The sequence below is a fragment of the Nicotiana tabacum genome, chromosome 22 (genome assembly GCF_000715075.1).
Source record: "Nicotiana tabacum cultivar K326 chromosome 22, ASM71507v2, whole genome shotgun sequence".
NCBI classification, from domain to species: domain Eukaryota; kingdom Viridiplantae; phylum Streptophyta; class Magnoliopsida; order Solanales; family Solanaceae; genus Nicotiana; species Nicotiana tabacum.
In genome coordinates this window covers 46,342,296-46,346,643 of record NC_134101.1, presented here as the reverse complement: position 1 = coordinate 46,346,643, position 4,348 = coordinate 46,342,296, and positions in this window count along the sequence as shown.

Here is a 4,348-nt window from a genome sequence, read left to right as displayed (position 1 = left end):
CCTTCATTACTAATGAACTTAGAGTTATGATTTCCATAATATTCTAAATGTTGATGTTTATGATGATGACCCTTCAAAAGTAAAGAAATGAAAGAGTGGAATATGAGATACGGCCATCGTGCCATGAATGAAGAATCATATGTGTGGCCAAGAGAGCCAGTGAAATAATATTGTTGTGAGTGGTTGAAAGTACTAATGAAGTTATATATGGTGTGAAAGGTTATGAGGTGAATGTATTTGTATTTCTGTTTATTTTGTGTGCAAAATAAAAATATTTTTGGGAGTATCGTTAGTCACCGAAGAAGGGTAGGTTGAAACAACCTAACCCCAAAACTACATGTGCCGGTATAGGTGTGATTGAGGGGTAAATCCCCGTACTGATGTGTAGAGATTGGTTCCCTTAAATGGGATGAGATTGATATGTTGAGTGTTTCCCCTTGATTAGGATGAGATTATTGCTAACCTTGGATTAGATGTCGACTCACATGGCATATGTAGGGAGATGACCTAGCCGATCGGGTCGAGATCGGATGCCATGCTGCGCACATGGTGGTGTTGTGGTAGGATGTCTTGGGGTGATACAGCTTAGTCGATCGGTCTGAGATCGAACTCTGTGCTAAAAGTACGGTGGTATTGTGATTGGATGTCTTTGGGTGAGATGGTTTAGCCGATCGGGCTGTGTTCGGACTCCGTGCTAAAATAACGGTGGTATATCGGTGCTAAAGATCTCCCAACCTATAATATTGAAATTTCCTTGAAAACGTATCTTTCTCCTAACTTGATGCTTTTATATTGCTTAAGGCTTTCATTAATTTTATGTTGTCCATCCTTGTACTGTTACTCGATTCTTTGAGAGGGTGTTTACCCTTACATACTAGCACTATTCCACATGTACTAACGTCCCTTTTGTTGGGGGCGCTTCTTTTTTAATGGATGTAGGTGGGTCCACAGCAGACGGCATCACTCAGTGCTAGCGGTACACCCTCTCATCAGCTGACTTGGTGAGCCCCACTTCGTTCTAGGGTCTTGTACTTTTGTTCCTTATGTATAGTGTTTTGAGCTATAGCCTTGGTCTTGTTGCCGGCACTATCATATTACTCTTTTGTATCCATTAGAGGCTCCTTAGACATGGTGTGTCTTGTATCTTGGTCTTGGAAAGTCAAACTAGAAATGTTGTATTTGTATCACATGTTCTACTTCAAACTATGAAAGTGTAATGTATTTTCGGGAATTGTAAATGTACTAGCTGATGATAATGGAATTGGTGTTGTTCATGAAATCCTCTCATTATTTAATTAATGGAATACATCTTCACTCTATTCATGGGTAAGGTCGGGTAGAAAGTTTTTAGAAGGCTTGCTTGATCGGGTTATCTCGGTTGAGTGTCGGTCACGCTCTCCCAGGTCGGGGCATGACAAACTTAGTATCAGAGCCTAGTGTCTTAGGATGTCTCAGAGCCGTGTCTAGTAGAGTCTTTCTTATCGGTGTGTTGTCGACCACATCTATAATTTAGAGGTTACTTGGACATTTAGGAATGTCACCCTTCTTTGATACCCTATATCGTGCGATAGAGCACAAGATAGGAAGATAATTTCCTCATCATGTCTCATTTCCTGAGGAGGGAATGACCCCGCCATTGAATCTGGGGGAGATTACACAAGAGTTCGTTGGGAGAATGGGTCTGGCTGTGGATGGGTTGGAAGAACTAGTTGCTAGGGTAAGTGTCTTTGTTCCTATTAATGTCACCGCACCAACGAAAGAGGGTTGTTGGTACCAATAAGCCAGATTTTTTGATTTGTAAGAAGCACCACTTGGGGACATGTTGGATAACTCCTGAAATATGTTTTGGTTGTAGAAAGAGGGGGCATGGTTACACTCATCCCGGTATGCCCGATATGCGGGAAAGAACATTTGGCATTGTGTTGTGAGTATGCTCAGGAACGTGTTAGGGGTGGCAGGCTTGGGCAATTCCAAAGGCCCACACAGCAAGTCGGTACAGAGATTGTTAATCCCGCCATGGGGGCCTAGAGGAAGGATAGGGGGGATGCTTATGTGGTATGCAAAAAGGGTAAAAATCAGGTCAGTAAGGCAAGTCAGTTTACTGGACCTCATCCTCGTTGCGAGAAGTGTAGGACATGTCATTTGGGGTTATGTCACTATGGTACCAATATATGTTATGGATCTGGAGTCAAAGGGCATCAGTTAAGGCACCGCCCCGTCAACCTAAAGTGACCAAGTAAGTCACTCCTTGCTACATCATTCTGAACACCACATACTTTTCCTTGTTGTACACGTACATCTGCATTGAAGAGCCAACATAAATATGGTCTTAGCAAGTCACTGAATCACAAAACGTTGCATGTATCTACTCTTTGAACGAGATGCATTATTCGTGAAGCCTCTTTATCACAATTCTCTTACTTATAATCTCTTGAGGAACTGAGTTCTATAATGATTTCCTCAAATTGAGTCATAACCCGAGGTTAATACTTCCCGCTTGCTTCCCTAAATTCTCAACCAGGGACTATACCTAATAAATTTCTTGTATAACCTTCCGATTCAAATGGGTAACATTTGCTCACTTGTGCAGGCACCATCATAACATTTACCTACATGGAATCGAATCTAATGTAAAGCAACCTAGCGTGAGATCTTTCTTAAGCCACACTCTCTCTCTTTTTCCTGTGTATGTGGCTCATGTGGTTTGAAAAATCATTTTACTCCCTTTGTGAACATTATCATGAATCATTTTCACTGTCCGATAACATAAGAGCACATCTCAGCAACTATCATATGGGTGCGTGTCAACCAACGAGTCAATTGTCCACATAAGGTTCCTCTGAAATTTGAGATTCTCACAAATTTGCCATAGGAAGGTCTTTCGCTTGCCCATCTCAATATAACTTTCATGACCACTTAGATAATTCTGCAGTAAGTAGCTCACTTTGTTCCTAGTATTGTAGTTGCCCATGACGTGGTCTGGTATTGCAGTTTGAGAGTTATTATAGCAAAAACATGTCCAGATCATAACAAGTGTCCACTCTCTCTTTACACCTCTACAATGTGTTCTGACTGTGTTCCTTAGTTAGTGAATTCATTGTGCTAGTTTCCGACACTTGTTGGATAACCATGAAAGATTGCGTCTTTCCATATGTCGTTGTAACACTTCCTTTCTCATAAGGATCCATAATAGGCTCTCTGTCAAGACCGAATGCACTTTTGGGGTTATCATAGCATCATGTCTGCTTCTCATGTTTTTTCCATCCTTCATTAGCATCTGGGTACTTTTAAAGTCACAAAACCCATGGCGAACTCATTATGAACATTAGCAAACCTCCCATGATTATTCTATAGTGCCTCATTGGGTTTTGTTATCTTTAAACACTCGGCTTCTCGAATCATATACTATATCATTGTCATGTGCGGAGAGTTTACTATCCTTAATATTCCACATCCCTGGGTGGATAGGAGTTTTATTTGCCTTTCTCCCCGGAGCATCATATTAACCATTAGAACCTTTCTAACCAATGCATGATTTAATCCCAAAATTAAGATGTCCTAGCTACATGGTTTCACTCGTGTATGGTTGAAGTTAAGTAGCCTTACCGCGACCTTTCCCTCCCCACTTCAGGTGGATGTTTCAGATTTTGGCACATATCATGAGCATATTTATTTAAAAGACAAGTTTATCTCATTTCTAGTCCTCTCATATAGGATCAACTATCGGAAAGGTTCAAGCTGCCAAAATAATAACATCACTAGTGCTCAACCTTATTTTCAACCTCGTGGCCTTGTGGCATAGATTCCTTGTGTCAAATACTGTTAAGAGCGTAATGCAACTTCATGTATTTTTTAAAACCTCTATCACATTCATGGTGCAAAAATTTTCTCATTTCGAGTTAAACTGATTTTCCCTACACTCAAGGAGGCAATTAGTGTCTCGTACTTAGCTATTTCTCCTTAAGGCTTACTAGTGCCGAACAAGGAACATGTGGAATAAAACAATTGCTACTACCCCTTTCATAACTCATCGTCTTCCAAGAATAACTGATGTTATCATCTTTATCCTCCCGATCATTCCTCCCATGTATCTCATGTCTAATACGACTCACTTATTTTACATCTTAATATCATGTACATGGTTCCCACATTACCAATGTCTACTAGGTAACTCTAGGTCTCATTTGTTGAACCAGTGATGTCATCACAATGAATAACCATGTCAACGCTATTGGTAGTAACATCCATATCTCTTAGGATATAACTTTCGAAAATGCCTCTACTCAACACATTGATGGATTCTTGAACAATTCTAGCTCAATCTCGAACCTCATTGTTCATATTTGTA